This window comes from Mustela nivalis (genome assembly GCF_964662115.1).
Source record: "Mustela nivalis genome assembly, chromosome: 7".
Classification (NCBI taxonomy): domain Eukaryota; kingdom Metazoa; phylum Chordata; class Mammalia; order Carnivora; family Mustelidae; genus Mustela; species Mustela nivalis.
This window is the reverse complement of record NC_139026.1, coordinates 8,738,139-8,757,816: the sequence shown is the minus strand read 5'-3', so window position 1 is coordinate 8,757,816 and position 19,678 is coordinate 8,738,139. Positions and strand designations below refer to the sequence as shown.

The window sequence follows — 19,678 nt, the reverse complement described above, 5'->3', positions numbered from 1 at the left end:
TTCCTCCTGGCCTCCAAGCACACCTGCTCCTGCAGCTCGCCAAGCCCACGTCTCTGCTCCTTTTCCTGGGGGACACCCCATGGTTACCTCATCTCTTCTCAGCTGCCCCTCTTTCCCTGGTCCGTCTCAGCCTTCCAGGCCCCCAGCCGGCCCGGGACAGCCTCCCTGCTCTCCACGGTGCCCGCCTCACCCCCCAGTGCCACAGCTCCTCACTGAGGCTGGTTGTGCAGGAGCTCGGAGGGACCCAGGGCCTCCTCCACCACCTCTCCATCTATGACTGGGCAGACAGAGGCCGCTAACCCATGGGTTCCTCGGGGCATGGCTGGAGGTTGACCCTCTGTGTGTCCCCAAGACCTGGCATGGAGCCAGCACAGGACAAATTCTGCAGCATGGCCTGCCTGAGATGGCAGATGGAATCATCTGGGCTGGAATCCAGCTCTACTGTTACATGCTGTGCAGCCTAGGGCTAGTTCCTCAACCTCTCTGAGCTTTCTGTTTCTCCTGTGTAAAAACTGGGAAAAACGAGGCCTGTTTCATAGGGTTGTAGTGAGAATTGCTAAGACAATGTATGCAAACTTAAATATGTCAGTAGAAGGTGGTTATCTCTCATTTATTCAGTAAATACTGGTTGAACACTTACGATGTGTCATTGATGCTGAGTTCAAAAAGGAAGAAACCGAGTCAGCAGACCCCAGGTTCCCCAAACTCCCATTCTGGGCTCTTGCTGGGTGTGTCCCCTCCCCCTGTTCCTACTCTGTCTAGAACTAGCCTCCAGATGATCTAACTGTCCCGTCACCGCCCTGCTCAGAGGCAACCAGGGGGCACGGGTGCCTTGAGTGCCAGGCGCTGGCTCCTGGGGGTGGCCCTCTGTGCCTGCCTCCTGCGATCTGGCTCCCACATCTGTTTCCCACCAGGTCTCCTCTTCTTTTGTGACACCAAATTCCACTGCAGTCACGTGGGTCCAGTTCCCATGCCGGGAACACGGTGGGCTTTCCCATCAGCGAACCCTTGTGCGAGCTGCGCCCTGACCAGAACGGCCACCCACTTCATCACCTCCAGATAAACTCCTATCAGCTTTTTCCTCTTCCTCCGTGTGGCCTCCTTGATGGCCGGGGTCAGCCCTGAGCCTCCAACAGTCTCCACTAAGGGTCCTCCAAGAGCTCTCTTCGTGCAGAATCCCAGGGTCGGAGGGCCTGTGCTCGGTCTTGCACAGTCAGGTGCTTCCCCTTACAGGATCTGGGGAGGAACAACGGCGTGGAGAGACATGGGGATGACACACTAGCCCATCGGGTCCCCCTAAGCCTTCAGTGGAGGTTACAGAGCTGGGTTTGGTCAAGGCTATTGAGGGGCAGCAGGGGGAGCCAGGCTAACCTTGAGTGGGGCTCAGAAGTGGGGCAACTCAGCAGAGGCGCCATCGGGAAGGACTCTTCCTCCCCAGGAACCTTCTGCTGAGAAGGAAGTATTATTTAACCGACATTGTGTTGGGAGGGGAAACACGGGGTCCCTGGAACTCAGCCAGCCTCCTGCCTTCAGGCTGTTTGGCTTTGTTTGTTTTTTTGGCCTTTTTTTTTTTTTCCTTTTTCTTCGGGCTAATTGTTCTCATTAAATCTTTTTGTCCTGTTTTGTTTTTTACGAGGCTGACAATGCTGCACGGTGCTCGGCGCTGCTTCCTGTGTTTCTGCCCCAGCACAGGCCTCCGTGGGGCCTTGCTTCCTGTTGTGCGCAGTCACCATGACGACTCGAGGCCCTGGTGGGCTCCATGGGGTTGTAGGGGGGGAGCCTGGCGGGGGTTGGGGGGGCGCTAGCATGGTTGACATCACCGGGTAAGGAGGCAAGGGTCCCATCCGGAGGGGGTTGGATGGGGGCCGGGCAGGCAGTGGCGGGAGCCTGGTGCATTGCTGAGGGGTGACTCACAGCCTGGGAAGGGGAAGAATGCCCTCACATTCTTTTGGGAGGTAAACAAGGTCAGGGAGTGCGGCTAGGATCCTGTTTACCTGACCCTGGCCCCCCGGGGGACCAGCAACCAGTGCAGGACAACACACTGGAACAGAACCAGCCAGACCTTGGGGGCTAAGGGAACAGGAGGGAAGGCCAGGAGAAGGTGAGGGGCCAGTAGCTCTAGCCCAGACACCCTTCAAGAGGGCTGGTGGGAGCCAAGGCAAGACTGGGATTCAAATTACAGCTCTGCTAAGTGACAGTTCTGTGCCTTTGAGCAGGTCACCTGGGCCCCCACCACCCCCAGCCTCGGTTTACCCTCTTTCTCATGGGCTAATCCCCCTGTGTCGATGGCTATGTTCTCCAGTCCCATGGGGGCTGGCATGGGGTGGCCCAGGGGCTGGGCACAGCCTAATGTTCTGCAGGCCTCTCTGTCCCCCACCTGCCAACAGACCTCCGTCCAGGGCTAGGCACTCCAGACTCCTGGGCCAGCAGAGGAGGGCTGCACTGCACCCTCGGGGTGATGCCCCCACGGTGCAGCCCCGCTGAAGGGCCAGGGACAGCTGGGCTCCGGAAGGAGGAGGTGGGTACATAGCGGCAGAGGTCGAGGCTCCTGCAAAGTCACAGGGCTGGAGTCAGGGCAGCTCAGGCTGTCCCCGCAATCACTGCATCATCTCCTTCCAGTCTTCCCAGAGCCCCACTTCCTATTCCTGAACCCCCCGAGGGACAGCTTCCCCCGCTCATCACAACAGGTCTGGAGGAGGTGAGCCATGGGGATGTACCTCTGTCAAACTCTGGGATTCACTGGTGCTGGGATCCTTCCAGAACAGCCAGCGAGAGGCCTAGAGCAGACCTTCCAGCCCTTATGTCTCAGAGACAAGCCTCCACTGCAAAACAGACCAGCTACCAAGAGGAAGGGGCTGCCTTTCTGCAACATGCCCCCCAACTCCTGCAGCTGCAGGGGGGGCAGCACCAGGAGATGGTCCCTAGCAGCCACAGTGGCATTGAGGCCACCTAGCCTCATGGCTGAGAGTAAGGACGTCAGCGTCAGGCTGGCCTGCATCAAGTCCGGCTTTGCCACTTGCCAGCTGGGGCGCTCAGGCAAGTTCCTCAGCCCCTCTGAGCCTCAACTTCCAGATCTGGAAACAGCCTCTCCCAGGGTTTTTTTGTTTTTTTTGGTTTTTTTGGTTTTTTTTTAAAGATTCCATTTATTTACTTAACAGACAGAGATCACAAGTAGGCAGAGAGGCAGGCAGAGAGAGAGGAGGAAGCAGGCTCCCCGCTGAGCAGAGAGCCCGATGCGGGGCTCGATCCCAGGACCCTGGGACCATGACCCAAGCCGAAGGCAGAGGCTTTAACCCACTGAGCCACCCAGGCGCCCTCTCCCAGGGTTTTCTGTGAGATTTAGTGAGCGAATACACATGAGAGACTTAGCACATAGTAGGTCCTCAGCATCATGCTGAACCCATACAGAACCACTGCGTCCTGCCCTGCAGTGCCAGAGCCCTGGGTCCCTCGGCCCGGGTGCCCACCCCAGGGCAGGAGCCATGCTCAGCACATGCCCTGAGGTTTTCCCATAAGGGGGTTGGACTTGGGCTTCCCTTGACGGGGAATATCCTGTTCTGGGAGTGGGGGGAGGAAGAGGAGCGGGAAGGACGCAGCCGCTCCACATTCCTGGCATTCTTGGCGACAGCCCCGTCCAGCTGCTTTGAGCTGCCACTGCCGGGCACTGGCTCAGGTCCAGGCCATCTCGGCATGACAGGACAGCCTCCCACTTGGGGTGCCCTTGGGCTAGGGGCACTAGGGGACCCCTCTGGTCCCAGTCCCACTCACCCCATGCCGTCCCAGAAGCAGACAAACCCCCACTCTGTAAAGAGAGGTTTGGGGGGTCTGGGGACAGTCGTGTCAACAGGAGAGGGGTTCAGCTTTTGGTTCTACCTTCTGGGGTCCCCCCCCAGCCTGCGCCTTTCCCCCCAGGGAAGCTCTGGATAGTAGCCAGAGGACAGAGGTGGATGGGTGGAGAGGGGAGGGGGAGAGGGCGCCTGGCTTCCACCTCTTGTGGCTGGGACAGTCATTTTCCTTCTCTGAGACTCAGTTTCTCCATCTACAAAAGGGGAGGGCTGGCTCCCTCCTTTAAGCAACCTCGGCCCTGCTACACTGTGGTGCCGTGATCTGATGATCACTGCAGAGAACCTCTTCTTCTGACCTAGGGCAGAAACCCAGTCGGTCCCTGCCTGGAGTCTGGCCTAGTGCAGGTTAAATGGTTCTCACTGTTGACCGGGGACCACCTGCTGCTCCATCCGCAGCAACGGTCTGCAGGCTTCTGAGACCCAGAGAACCGGAAACAACACAGTCCCAGGGTGGCCTCGCTCCAGACCCTCCTCCCTGGATATGTCTTGGGGGTCCTAGGTGGGAAATAACTCGTCCAAGATCCCAGGCCCACTTACCCGGACTGAGCTGACTCAGGACCTCCCGCATTTGCAGCTCCTCCCAAAGCTACCCAGAGCTGAGTTCATTCATTTCCATGTTTCCCTGTAAACAGCCTCTGGTTTCAGACCGTGAGAGTTAGAGCAGTCTGGGAAGGAGCCCGACAGGGCAGATCCCCAGGGGTCCACGTCAGAAATCTCCTCTCCTAGGGAGACTAAGCCTGTGAGCAGGTGGCCTCAGACACAGGCACCCCCTCTGCTCCCTGCACTGCTCTCTGCAGCTGGGGGGCTTGGCAGAGTCACAGGGGCCCAGCAGGGAAGGCACAGCGGCTGCTCTGGGGTGGGCACGTCTGGGGTCCTGCCTGGGTGCCAGTCCCCCTCCCCTTCTCCTCTCCTGCAGCTCAAGGACCACCCCCAAGCCCCTTGGCCCCATCCTAGAGGCTCTCCACTGCCCTTGATGCCCATTGCAGAGTTCAAGAGCTCACTCTGACTCTGGGGACAGAGACTGGGGAACCTGGTCCAGGCCACTTGGGGAGGCAGAAAAAGCTCTTTGCCCAAGTTAGGAGTCGGAAGACATCCCTACGCTTGGACCTCAGCCCTTGCATGACTGCTGGAGAGTTGGATAAGGTGGTGCCTCCGGGCCAGTCCCACTGAGACCCACAGCCGTCCCGGGATTCTGAGATTCAAATTCCCATGCCCCACCCCTCCCTGCAGACCCTTGACCACATTAAACAGAGGAAGCACCATTCTGTCACCTGCCCTTCCCCGGGACCTGCCCCTCACAGTGCAGCCAGGGTCCTGCTCCCAACAACCCCACCTTCCCCATCACTCGATCCCCCTGACGGCCCAGACACCCCCGAAGCCATTGCCGCCACGTGGCCGGGGCCCCTGTCTGCTTCCTGCCTGCTCGTCCTGTGTGTGTCTGTCCCGACATCTGTCTGTCTGAGGGACCACAAAAGGAAAAGGCTGGAACACACCCTGCTGGGTCCACGTGACCAGTGCACTCCTCACCCCCGCTGGGAAATCACCGCCATTGTGGCGACTGGGAGCCACGCGAGTGTGCGCCGGCATGTCTGCGGGCGTGGTGCGTGCATGTGGCGGGGGAGGGTGACACGGGGTGTGTGTCAGGATTTTGTGTGTGTGGAATAATAGGTGAAATGAATTATGATAAACTGAGCGGAATGGGCGGAGTACTAGGCAACCATTAAATATGATGCCTTTTAAGAATCGTGATGACATAAAAAATTGTCACAGTTTAAGAGTTAGTTAAAAAAAAAAAAAGTGCACCCAAAAGAAGAAGTAGAAGCGAATACAGCAACCGCTAATAATTGTTACCTCTAGATTGCTAGATTATGAGTAATCTTGTCTTTCCATTATACTCTTGGCTATTTTCAACATTTTCTGCAAGGCGCACTTGTTTTTAACCAGAAAAAGGAAAAAGAGGTAATATAAAAACAAATTAAAGAGGAAGCAGAAAACAAACATGATTTAAGATAAAAGAAATGAAGGCCTAGTGGAAAATGCTAAGTATAAGACAAAGCCAAATATTCAACTCAAGACAGCGAGCGCTAAGGGAGCACCTACTTGGTACCAAGGCTCTGCTGAGTGTGGAGTTATGGAAATGCTCAAGATATAGCCCTCCCTGGTGACAGCACTGTCCATCAGGAGGGTGGGACAATCACCAGTCTCCGATAACAGACACAGATATATTGCAGTTCCCCCCAGCCCTAGAGGGTACCAGAGAAAGAGAGAAAGTGACAGGTGAATCAGGAGGGCTTCGGGGAGGAGGTGACTTTTTTTTTTAATATTTATTTATTTGAGTTGGGAAGGAGTAAAGGGAGAGAGAGATTCCTCAAGCGGACTCCCCACTAAGCACGGAGCCAAACTCGGGGCTTGATCCCAGGACCCTGAGATCATGACCTGAGCAGAAATCAAGTCAGCCACTGGACTGACTGAGACCCCAGGGCTTCAGGGAGGGCATGCAGTAATGGAGGGAAGCACAGTGGGTGGCCAGAAGACCACCCTTTGTCTGGAGCAGGCATGACACACAGGTAGCAGTTCACCCCAAGTCTGCGGTGCTGGGTTGAGCTCTGGGTTCAGAGATTCTGAAGCTAAGTGGGCACTCACAGGGAAAGAAGGCAAGGATTGATTAGCAATTCATTCAAGAACTAGTTGAAGACCTACTGTGTGCCGCACACCATCGGGGAAATCCTGCAGTACAGCTTCCACCCCAATAGAGGAAAACAGGCATTTGAACAATTAGAGAATAAAAGATCCGACATGCCGGATGGTAAGAGGCGCTACGAGGAAGGACGAGGCCAGGGCAGGCCGGGGGCTGATTCTATGTGACAGTGGGACATCTGATGGGAGGAAAAAGGAAGTGAGGTGTGGAATCTTGAGGAGGAGAGCTTCAGAAAAGGGGAGGGGGACAGCGCATGCAGGGCCCCCCGGGGAACGCAGGGAACATGAGGTCAGAGGAGGACCCATAGGTCCGTGTGGGGCTGTGGTGGGGACCTGGGCTTTTCCTCCAAGCGACAGCAGGAGCCTTAGTCGGGGGAGGGCTGAACAGAGAAGTGCACAAACTGACTTGAGCTCTAGTAAACCTGCTCTCTGGCGGCCTGGGGTGGGGGGCAGGGAGGGGCAGAGAGAGGTGGGGACGCCAGGCTGGGCTGGCAGTGTGGGGGTGGGGACAAGGAACGGGAATCTCAGTGTATTCTGAAGCGGGGAGTAAAGGTGCTGGCAGATTCCAAGACGTGTGTCCCAGCTCTTGGGAGGACGGGGCTGCGACAAGTGAGGGAACAGAGGGAGGCAGCAGGCACTGAGGCTCGGTGGACAACGGCTGAGAACCCCAGGGACGAACCTGAGACATCCACCTGGTGTCGCAGAGCAAGCAGCCAGACCCAGGAGTCTGAAGTCCAGGTCCCAGCTGGGGACACACATTTGGGGGTCATTGCCTTGTGAATGGCAATTAACCCACGAAATAGGAGATTCCCCCCGGGAAGGGATGGACACAAAGAGGAGGTCCAAGGATTGAGCCCTGGGCTCCCCCAACAACTTATTCTTTGGGGAGAAGGGAGGGGACCAGCAAAGGAGCCACGGAGGGGGTGCTCAAGAGAGGAGTGGGGCAAACACGGCTCCTGCAGAGAGGTGGGTGCGAGCCTGGTGGGAGAGGCTTAGGCTAGCAACAGTGGAGAGAAACTCAGAAAGGCGAGTCAGGACAACTCTTCCCAGGAGCCTGGCTATACAGGGGAGCCTCGGTGTCCCAAAACCCAAGCAAGAGGCTCAGAGGGCCCCAACGTCATCCTCCCACAACCCTCCCCAGCAGTGGCCAAGGGACCACTGTTTACTGGAGGGCAGGGGACAGTGGCCAGAGCTCTCGGTCTGGGCTGGTGTCCACACACAGGTGCTCAGGGCCGGTCAATGTGCGGGTGGAGCCAAGGGTCAAAAAAGAGAGGGACCTGGGCCAGGGCCACGTGCCAGGTCATGGCCAAGGCTGGCTCCCCACGTACCGCCGTGTTCCAGGAGTGGGAAAATTCTGAATCCAAACTCTTCATTAAGAAGATCGACTTCTCCCTTTCTGTCTTCTCTGCACTGGGGAGCGGCTCTTCTGCCACAGGCCTGCTTCCGCTGAAAATGGATGCCTGGGCCAAGCCGGCCCCCACTGCCTTCTTGGTCAGGAGAGCACCTCTCGGCTGTTGAGCCCATCACTGTCTGCGGCGGTGCTAAAACCACCAGAGACACCGACCGATGAGAGCCTAGCAGCTTGGCCCTCCCAAAGGCCATGGCGCTCCTGTGCCTGCTGGTGGACTTTCTCCTCCTCTTTGCCGTAGGAAGGAGCCATGCCCACCTCCCATAGGTCTTATCTGCCCTGTATATTCTTTCCCTATGCCTCCCCAGTTAGCCCGGGAAAAGTGCTTGGCTCAGGGTTTGACAGAGGGAAGACAATACTGTATGAACAAGGAAAAAAAAAAATAAGATCTGCTTCTCATGGAGAAAGAGCCTCTATTTGAGTTCACACGTGTTTCACGCAGTTATGCCACTTGGATATTGACTTTCAGTACGCAGACTTACATCTGGATCCTGGCCCCAGAGCCTGCCAGTGTTAGGGTTGTCCTGGAGCGGACAGCATGAGTCGTGGTGTGAAGACAGGGTTGTCTTTTGGTTTGGTTCAGGTTTTGTTTGGTTTCTAAGATGGGAGAAAAACTAGCATTCCCTCCCAAAGAGCGAACCCAGGGAGGGGAAACCCATGGAGCAGGTTGAGTGCCGACTGCGGGAGGGCTGGGGGTCCAGTGCACGCGCCCGTGTGTAGGAGACTCACAGGTACCCCACCCACGACACTAGCTGGGAAGGCAGCCCGAGCAGGTGCAGGGCCCAGCAGGAGGGTGGGTGGAGCACGTTGATGTTCTCCCATGATTCCTTCTGCTATTTCAGTGCAGAAGGAGCGTCACCGTGGGCTACAAATAAGGGCAGAGGGCCCTGGAGGTTTGCGGAGGGAGGAGGTTTGAAAGAGCCCTTGTGTATGGAAGGGGAGCCAGGGACCTGAGAAATATAGCTGCTCTGCCCAACAGCATGCTGGCAGATGCATTCTCCCAAGAGGGCCACAGCAACATCTTGAATCCCACAAGCCCTTCTAGAACCTTCCACTCTCCCACTAAGGAGCAGAATCTAATTCCCCATCCCCTTGAACCTGGGCAGGTTGGTGACTCCGTTCCTGGCAATGAATGCAGTGCAAGTGATGCTGCCACACTTCTGAAGTGACACGGGAAACAATCGCATCGTGTAGGACACTCCCGCTGGAGCCCTGGGCCACCACGTTGTGAGGAAGCCCAAACCAGCCCATCCAGAGAGACCGCAAGGAAAAGCTCTGAGGTCACAGAGAGGGAGCGATGTCCTGCCAGTCCCCAGATGCTTCAGCCCTAGCCACCACATGACTGCCATTCTCTGAAACCCTGAACAACCCAGCTGAGCCCCCAGCCAACTCCATGACCCCCAGAATCCACAAGAGATGATAAAATCATAGTTGTCTTAAGCCTTTATTTTATGACCCAGAAATAGGTCATCAGAACAAACAAACACTAAGAGCCAACTTGAGACCTACGTCATGAAATTCAGGTCACCCTCCCTCCCTTGGCCTGATGGCATTCAAAACATTTCTGCAGGGACAGAAACACAGTGGCGCCCAAGCTTCCGTCCATGCCCCCAGGGAGGAGCAGAGGATGAAGAGGAAATGTCAAGGGCATTGGGTCCTGGATGTCAGGCTAAGGTGTTTGAACTTGACCCTGGAGGCTACTGAGAGTACACTTAATTAGAGGTATTTACCTTCCGTGCACCTGCCAGGCCCTCTCTGGTTTTATCAATACAGAACACAGCCTCTATCCTCAGATGAAGCAGGAGGGGGGAAGAGAGGAGCCTTCCCAGAGGCCTGGGGACGCAGCAGGCTGGGTCTTCAGCCCTTCCCATCTGAGGTACACAGACAGTGGAGTAGAGAAGGGCTGAAGGGAACCTCGTTTCCCCCATCTGGAAAATCCACTCGAGGCCTCTAAGTGGTCTTCTGCTTCTGAGACTGAAGGTGCCACAGGGACATGTTTCCACGGAAACCTTGTCTGCACTGCCCTGGGCTCCATCCATTGAGCCGGTCAGGCAGGAAGAGGAGGCCTGGCCATCATTATGCTGTAGGCCTTGTTCGGGATTTTTAGGTTCCAAGTCACAGAAAACCCCACTCAAGGTGACTTTGAAAACTAAAATCTGTGGGCTGTGTAGTATAGTGAAAAGCACATGAGTATTTGAGGTTTCAAGCAAAGCTGGACCCAGCCCTGCAAACAGGGTAAAAGGACCTGGCTCCTCTGCTTCCATCTCTTGGCTCCATGTTCTGGTTCCTGTCCCACGCTGGCTCTCCCTTGGGGCTCTCAGTCTGGCCCCCAGTTGGGTCTGGGTCTACCTTGTCTTCACAGCCCGCAGAGAGAGAAGGTCCACCTCCCTGGGAAATTAAGTAGAGGTCTCTGTTCTGATTGGATGGCCTGAGTCACGTGTCCATCCCTGAGCCAATCACAGTAGCCATGAGATGCCCTATCGTAATTGGTTTAAGTCAGTCAGAGCCCACCTGGGGCAGGACTGCGGCTACCCCTGGAAACATGGGGTCCTATCCCGAGGGAGGGGAGGAAATGGGTGCCAGAGAGGGAACCACTCAGCTTTTGCTACGTAGGACAGATTCACGAGACTCACAATCAAAAGACGAGGACCTGGGGCGCCTGGGTAGCTCACTGGGTTGATCCTCTGCCTTCGGCTCAGGTCATGATCTCAGGGTCCTGGGATCGAGCCCCGCATCGGGCTCTCTGCTCGGCAGGGGGCCTGCTTCCTCCTCTCTGCCTCCTCTCTGTCTGTGTCTCTGCCTACTTGTGATCTCTGTCTGTCAAATAAATAAATAAAATCTTTAAAAAAAAAAAAAAAAAAGACGAGGACCTGAGGCATGTCCCTCGGCCCACTTGCAGGACCTCCTGGAGGGGGCGCGCTCTGTCAGAGAGGAAGTGGTTGAGCTCCGGAAAGGGGGGAATCTCCTATCAAGGCTATTTCCAGTACCATCTGCCCATCTGGCCAGCCTGGAGCCCCGGCATGGGGACAGCCACCGTTGGCCAGAACCCAGGGCCTGCCTGAGACACTTGGGCAGCTGGGAACTGAGTAAGCTGGGAAAAGTGCAGGCTCAAGAGGGCTGGGGCGGGGGAGCCATCCGACTCTTCCCTAACGCCAAAAAAGGGAACAGGAAAGGTCAGCTTAGGCTCCAGAAGGGATCCAAACAAGTAGCGTGACAAAAGCAGACAGCCCCGTCTGGGCTCAGCTCGGCTGGGTCTTTCCATACCTTGCTCACCCAAGTCCCCAGGGAGCAAGGCTGGGCAGGGATTACCCCATTGCTCAGATGGGGAGGCGAGGCTCTGAGAAATGTAGCTCACCCAAGGTCACTCAGAGAGGTGGGGCAAAGGCAGAATATGAACCTGAGCTCTCTCAGGCCAGCCTCCTCCCCCTACCCTCCTTCAGGTAGCTCAGCTCTGGGTCAGGCCCATCCCACACAAGTAATGTGAGGATGAGGCTGCTGGTTGTCCAGGGGGACGTTCAATCCTCCCATAGCCCCTACTGTCTGCCAGGCAGGAAGATAGAGAAAGGGAGGCTGCAGGGTCCAATTGGCCCAAGTTCAAGTCCACCCTCTAGCCACGCTTGCTGTGTGAATGTGGGCAAGTCAGTATACTCAGTACGAAATGAAGAAATGAACACTTCCCTTAGAAATCGTGGGGAGGAATGACTGACATCACGTATGTATAGCAGCTAGCACAGTGCAGCCGGTGGCGAGTGTTATATTCTTCCTCCCATCACGGAAGGAGTTTGTAAGGTTTAATTACAATATCATAGCAGAAATGCTGTGATCTGCTGAGCCTGATGCTGCAAGATGGAGCCCAAGGAACTCTTCCAAGTAAACACTGAGAAACAGAATGGGGGTGGGACTTTGGTGAGAAATTAACCTGCGGTACAGACGCAGGGTTCCTCGCTTTCTGGGAGAGAGTCAGGCCCAATTCCAGCGTTGTCCCCCGCTGCTGGGCAGAAGTCCAGACACAGCAGAATCTGTTTCCACCCTTTCCCTGGGGACTGAGGACCTGAGCAGGACTTTCATCCCCTGAGCCTGGACTCGGCAGGGGTGAGTAGGCTGCAGACACGGGGGGCATTGTCTGCCCTGGCAGGGTTAGATCCCGCCGCTGCCAACCCCTCCGGGGCATAGGGTCTCCATGGACCAGCCCAGCCATGCGGGGTTGGGGGGAGGTGGTATTTGTCCCCCAGTTGCCACTGGAGACCCAGATTCTACCACTGGACACTCTGTCCAGTGTCCCGACGGTGACCCCAAAGCATCCCGGACCAGCAGGCTTGGGTGGGGCCTCAAAGAACAAAGCCGTCTTTCGCCGCTGGCAGCTGGGTGGGCAGAGTGCGTCAGCTCGTCGGCCAGCCAGCGAGACCTGGAAGTCAGCCTCGCTGCCCCTCCCCCACACTCCATCACCATTCACGTCTTGTTTTTGTCATGGCACGATATGACAGATGTTGCTTGTCAATTGTGCTGCTGAAGTCTCTCTAGACCCCAGCCCTTGCCATCCAACTGCACAGCCGCTGCCCTGGTCAGCAACTCCACGGCACCCCCTCCCTCCTGGGGTCTCACAGTCTGTCCTTCCCTCTCAGCCAGGGGGAGCTTTTAGCAATGCAGTTCAACCACATCAGTCCCTGGTGTCAAGTCCAGTGAGTATCTGCAAAACATACAACGCATTTCCAACATATGTAAAGAACTCCTACAAATCAATAAGAAAAAGAGAGGCAGCAAGTGAAAAGGAGCAGGAGACTTTGAGCAGGCTCTTCACAACAGAGGTTCTGCAAGTGACCTATGAGTCCACAAAAACAACATTAATCATCAGGGCAATGCAAAATGAAACTACAACGAGGTATCACTGCACACCCACCCAAACTGCTAAAAGGAAAAGTGTAGAAACTATCAAGTGTTGACAAGGATGTGGAACAACTGGGACTTCCCAGAACACTGGTGTAAAAGGGAGGGTATCTGGTACAAGCTCTTGGGAAAGTGGTTTGGCATTATCTCCCCTCGACCCAGCAATCCCACCCCTGGGTTTAGGTTTAACAGAAATGCATGTAGATGGCCATTGAAAGAAATGGACAAGGGGCGCCTGGGTGGCTCAGTGGTTTGGGCTGCTGCCTTCGGCTCGGGTCATGATCTCAGGGTCCTGGGGTCGAGCCCTGCATCGGGCTCTCTGCTCTGCAGGAAGCCTGCTTCCCTCTCTCTCTCTCTCTCTCTCTCTGCCTGCCTCTCTGCCTACTTGTGATCTCTGTCTGTCAAATAAATAAATAAAATCTTTAAAAAAAAAAAAAAGAAGAAAGAAATGGACAAGATCAGGGGCGCCTGGGTGGCTCAGCGGGTTGGGTCACTGCCTTTGGCTCAGGTCATGATCTCAGGGTCCTGGAATCGAGTCCCGCATCGGACTCTGCTCAGCAGGGAGCCTGCTTCCCTCTCTCTCTCTCTGCCTGCCTCTCCGTCTACTTGTGATTTCTCTCTGTCAAATCAATAAAATCTTAAAAAAAAAAAAAAAAAAGAAAGAAATGGACAAGATCATTTGTTACAGCTTTATTCACAGTGGCCAAAGGCCAGAAATAACCCGGATATCCATCAACAGTGGAAAGGAGGAAAAATCAATGAGGGACAAGTACGGCAGCCACATGGACACATCACAAAAAGTGTTGAGAGGCAGAAACTGGACATGACAGCGGCGTCCGCACCGTGGGATTCCATTTATGTGAATTTCAGAAACAGACAGAATTGAACAAGTCAAGATGGTGGTTATCTTTGTGGGGAAAGGAGATACAGTGCCTGAGGTGGGCGGGGGGCGGGGCAAAGGGGGATTTCTTGGATGCTGATGATGTCCTGTTTCTTGATTTAGGCACTGGTTATGCTGGTGTGTTTAGGAAAACTTATCCAGCTGGACACTGAGTGATGCAGGCATTTTTATTTACATAGTTTGCTCTTCAATAAAAAGTTAAAAAAAAAAATTCCTCCATCTATACGGCCCAAAGTCCCCCATGGTGGTTCCCAGCAACTTACTGTCTGTCCCCAGGACACGCCATGTATCTCTCTGTGCCTGGAACTCCCTGATCCAGTTGGCAAACATTCTGCTCTGGGATTGCCACCACCACCAGGAAGCCCTCCTTCCCGGCCCCAGACAGAGGCGATTTCTCTGTCCTCAGAGAGCCATGGGCACCTTCATTTCGGCCCTTATTCTTCTGATGGTCAAGTCACAGCATTTACCAAACTCTTGTTGTGTGTCAGGCACATAACGCTTTGGATAAACAGTCATAAATAATAGGTTACACCAATAAAAATTAAATGATTGTAGAAATAGACACTGACAAATAACATGTATGCTGGGGAGGGAAGTCCAGGAAGTCAGCGGAGAATAATGCCCGTGGGGCTGTGGGGGGGAGTGGTTTGGGGGTGTTGCAGGGGGGAGTCTCTAGGCTGAGGGCACCCTGTAGACTGAGAGCTCTAACCCTTGGCTGTCTGAGGGGGACATATCTACGTCCGTGACTTCTCATCTCAGTCCTCAGGAGCATGGCACAGGGTGGGGCCCATTAGGTGTCTGGCAGAATTTTAGGGATGAATGAGGGACTGACTGAATGTTGAGAGGCAGGGGTTTGGGGGCCTCCAGGACACCGGATTCCCCTTTACAAATGCGCACCTCCAGCTGGAGCGTCAATACCGGAAATAAAGTTTGGGGTTCCGGAAGCACAGACCCCACCAACGCCAGCAGTGAGCGTGCAGAGGCCTGGGCCGATCATTCCTTCCTTGGTTGGTTCTCACAACTGGTAAATATTAACTAAGTATGAATTGCGTGCCAGGCTCTACAGGAGGGGCTGTTCCCTTCACTGCTCATTCATTTCCATTTCCCAGGGACTATTTCAACTTCTGGGATTTCTGGGCTTTAGGTCTCTCCCTGCTTCTGCTTCTGGATGCTTCCCCATCCCATACCCCAGTCCCTATTGCACTGGACCAGGCAGGACTCTCCCGCAATCACCAGGGGAAATCCCAGGGAACCTTGGGTTATACTGCCTGCCTGGCTGTTTACAAGCCGAAACATGATTTACAGGGTGGTGGTTCACCTCACCAAAATAATGTCTGCTTTACCAGAGAATTCCCAATGCTATATTCGTCTTCCCCACGGGATGTCCCAGACACTGGTGGCGGAAGCATGAGCAGGTACTGTCCTCACAGAAGCAAGTTAGGACAGCGTGTGTCCCCCGAGAGACAGCCAGCCCTCCCCTTGGGGTAACGCTCGGATGCGTTAGAACCCAGCCCTCCGGGGACCATGCCCGAGAAGTTTCCCGTGACCCTGCTTGCAGCAATTGTGAAGTGAAGGCACCCGGGCATCCCTCACCAGGGAAATGGCTGAGGAATGTGAGGGATGCAGGTGGAGGGGAGAAGACTTAGCCCCATCTGTTAAACAACATGGGTCAAACCCAAAGACCTGGTTTTGAGGGAAAAAAAGGAAATAAATAAAATGGGGCATCAGACATGATCTCACTGGTGTAAACTTAAAATGGATATATACTTCCCCAAAGCTGCCTGCTTGCCGAGGGTATGTATTTATTTAAGAACATATCATGGGGCGCCTGGGTGGCTCAGTGGGTTAAAGCCTCTGCCTTTGGCTCAGGTCATGATCTCAGCGTCCTGGGATCAAGCCCCGCATCTGGCTCTCTGCTCATCGGGGAGCCTGCTTCCTCCTCTCTCTGCCTGCCTCTCTGCCTACTTGTGATCTCCGTCTGTCAAATAAATACATAAAATCTTAAAAAATAAAAACAAAAACAAAACAAAACAAAAAGAACATATCGTGACTACATTTGAAGAGGAGTCTTTGGAGGAGGGAGGGGAATAGGGTTTGGTTCAGGGATGAGAGGAGACACACACACACACACACACACACACACTTTATATAAAATTTTTAAAGGCCCTGCATGGACAGTGAAAGCATATGAAGAACAAAAGATTTTAGTTAACGGAACAATCTCCACTTGACATAAAAAGTAAAATTATATTTAAACTGGACTGCTTCTGAGAGGAAGTAGAAGATGTACTTTTTCGTATTCCTCCCACTAAGTGCAACTAAAACCCTAATCACAGTATATAAAACAAGCCCGAGGAGGCTCTGAAGCGAGGGAAGAAGAAGGCAGACTAGCGAGGGATCACGGGACCCAAGAAACAACCCGATGAGTTTCTGTTGTTGGAATTTTTTTTTTTTTAAATTTGCCTCATATAGCTCAGACTTTAAGCTCAAGAAGCCAGCAATCTGGAAATGCCAAGGGGATTGGATATTCACACACACCCCCCAAAAAACAACAAAGCCTACTCTATCTAGCCAAAGAACCAGAAAAGAGGCAGCTAGCAAGACAGAAAAATTTTACACAATAATTGATGTACTCCGGCCAAACCCTTCAGAAAAATCTGTGGCCCCATCCGTGCCAGCAAGACCATGTGGGAAACCTAGACTTCTCCCTTCAGCAGTGTATAAGGTGCTCCAGTCTCCCTGCCGGGATGCTATCGGGGAAGGGCCAAGAAGGGGACTGGGACTTGCCTCTCCACCTACGCAACAAGAGGGAAACTCATCAACTCTAGCACGAACAGAGGTCAAGTGGGGAATTTGGATTTCTAACCCTATTTGGCAGCAATGAGGCAATTCTCCCACTTCCCTACTCCAGAAGCATCCCAGGCAACTAGCTAAAGCAGAAGGCTGCACAAGATACAGAGTCTCATCACATAATGCCCAAAATATCCAGGTCTCGCTAGAAAACCACTCGTCAAGCCAAAAGCCAGGAAGATCTCAAGCCGAATGAGCATAGATGCCCACACTAAGATAAGCGAAGTGTTACGAATACATCTGAAACCAATGAAAACAAAAGTCTCAGCCAAGAAACAAAAGATATAAACATTTAAAATACCATTTACAATTGCTCAAATAAAATAAAATGCTGAGGTGTAAATCTAACAAAACACGTCCACGGGGCTTGGCATGCTGAAAACTCACGGAAAGTGGATGAAAGAAATCAACAAAGGCAAAGGCATGGAAAGACATACTATGTTCGTGAAGACTCAGCAGAGTAAAATGTCAATTTTCCCCAAATTGGCATATGGACTTCATACAATTCCTGTTAAAACTCCAGTAAAATGTTTTGAGGATAGAGATAGACAACATTATTCTAAAACTGGTGTGGAGGGGAGGTATTTTCCATTCCGGTGAGATTTGGGGGGAGGGGAAAAGGTGAAGGGTGGAAGGTGGCTGGGGAAGGGGGTGCGGAAGCATCTGGCAGAGTTGGGGTCCCGGAGCCCCCGGCTTAGTCCAGAGGAAGCGAGACTGTGCTTACTGGTCAGTCGAAAAGGACAGACGGGACCTTCTTCCTAGCCTCAGGTGCCCGCAGGTGAGGCCCTCCCACATGCCCAAACTGATCTTATAATCAACAGATAAAGTGAGGAAGATGCAGAATCACTTTAAACACAGGTGTCAGAATCTCTTTGGTCACGAGGGAGGGGGAAGATGTGGACATGAAGTCCAACAGATGTTTGTCTGTACTCAGCTCCCTAACAACAAACCAGCCCCTTAGGAGAAAACCTTACTTTGCAACTGAGATTAAGCCCTTCCGAGAATTCTTCAAGGAGAACCCAAAACTGTGCCACCGACATTGCTAGATTGTTGAAGTAAACACTGAAAAGGGTAGTGATTCATGTGTCACCCCAGGAAAGAGACTTGCAAGAAGAGATCTGCACTCTGGACATGCTCCATGGGGTGGGAAGAGAAAACATTCCTGTTCTACAAAGACATAAAGTTCATTAGATGCTGATAAAAAGTTGGGTAGAACTCTGTGGACTTCAAAGGAGAGAGCGGCAGTATGGCGTAAGCTCTGTCCTCGGTGTGGACAGGTGTCCGCGGAGCCGTGGGAAGCCACTCTCTGAGACAGAGGTTGCAGGACACTGTGAGCTTGTGTTTCCTCATGAGAACTTACAGTCAGCAGTCCAGACCCTCTTCTCTAATAAAAAAAACATTTTTTTAAAATACGTGTTTCTGAATTAAGTCTTGAGAAATGCCCATTTCCTGCTGGCTCAGATGTAGCTCCCCGATGGCATTTGTTTAAACAGCACAGAGCCCCTCGTGAGCCCACACTCAACTTTTTTGATCTGTTCGATCCATCATTGGTTTGTACAGGAGATGAAGAAGATAGGCTCCAAGAGGGAAGATGGCTTAGTATCGAAGAGCGGGTTGACCCTCCTCCCAAGCACAAAGACACACATTTGAAGGCACCGTACAGGTTAACCCATTATGTAAATTGGGACCAAAGTCAGCTCCTGGAATGACTGAAGTAAATGGGGACATTACTGCGATTCTAGAAGGTAATCATGACTCAGAAGAGAACAGTCACTCTGTGCCTGCAGTCACGTAGGCAGAAGCTATATCAGGTGTCTGGAGACAGCCATGTCCAGGTTAGCAGACCGGGGGTTGGAAAGTCCATCCGCAAATTGACTAGGCATTGCCACGTGCCGACTCGCTTTGGATTCGAGGAAATCCCTGCTCCTGGGGAGAGATGGACCGTTACGAAACAGAAGCCTTCCTTGAAGGGAAACTGAAGGCAGGTTCTTGCACCTTCTACGCAAGAGGACGACCTCTTGCGACCACAGAACCTCCGTGAGCTTCCATGAATTGAACACTGGAGTCCCAAGTGCAGTCTGGGTGCCAGTTACCGTGTATATTTCAGGCCTCCGCAGTAACAGGACTCTGGGAACGTTATGAAGATCCCAGTTCTTGCATGGTTTTTTGAACTATTGCTTACTCTAACCTTAAATAGGACTTTCCCTTCCAGCCTGCCATATATCTGCTGGGCAGTGGTCTGTAGGTGTCCTGCATGGATGGAACTGATAGCTCCCTTTACCATTCATGCTGCAGGATTTTTTTGAAAGAGTATCATTATGCCCCAAAAGTTAAGAGTTCACTGGTTAGAACGAGAACCAGTCAAGGCAAAGAATGCCCCTGAAGGGCATTCACTTGATCTGCTTTTATGTGCATCAGACCATGTGCTATTACATAGCAAGGACGCATATCCGTGTTAGGGTTTTTCCAGTACAGTGTATAGGCTTAGTGTTAGTATCTGTCAGGTGCGATCTGCTGTTACTTACTCAGATAAATGTGGGGCCCCTTGAGACAACAGAAGACAGAGTGTTCAGTAAGGCTGGAAAAACATTTTTTTGTCCATTGAGCGAACAGTTTGGTTTTTAATGACTGTAGTAATTGAGTGAAACAACTTCACAGCATTTGCTGTGAAGAATTCTATTCCTTTTTTTTTTTTTAAGATTTTATTTATTTCTTAAGAGAGAGCATAAGCAGGGGGGAGGGGCAGAGGGGGTGGGAGAAGCAGACTCCCCACTGAGCAGAGAGCCCAGGAAGAGGGGCTGCTGGATCCCAGGACTCCGAGATTATGACCTGAGCCAAGGGCAGGCGCTTCACCAACTGAGCCACCCATGTGCCCCAAAGAATTCTATTTCTTACTGAAGAACAAATTATTACTATTGGATGAGTATTTCAACCGTGTGACTAATCTTTGAAATTGTTATTTTTTCGAAGAATTTTTCTACAGCCTTCCAACAGTAGCGCTGTTTCTAGTTACTATAAATCAAGCTTTGGCAGTCCAAAAGATAAAGACTGCCTTCCTTTGAGAAAAAAAGAAAAATGCAATTTCCTGGCCAT

The 19,678-nt window shown here is 53.0% G+C and overlaps 1 pseudogene across 1 annotated transcript; it reads left to right on the top strand.

Moving 5' to 3' along the window:
* Nucleotides 1-14,624: 14,624 nt before the first annotated feature.
* Nucleotides 14,625-19,044, top strand: LOC309868880 (suppressor of cytokine signaling 5 pseudogene; annotated as a pseudogene). Its single transcript has 2 exons — nt 14,625-14,703; nt 17,681-19,044. The product of its transcript is annotated as a suppressor of cytokine signaling 5 pseudogene (transcript).
* The last annotated feature ends 634 nt before the right edge of the window (nt 19,045-19,678 follow it).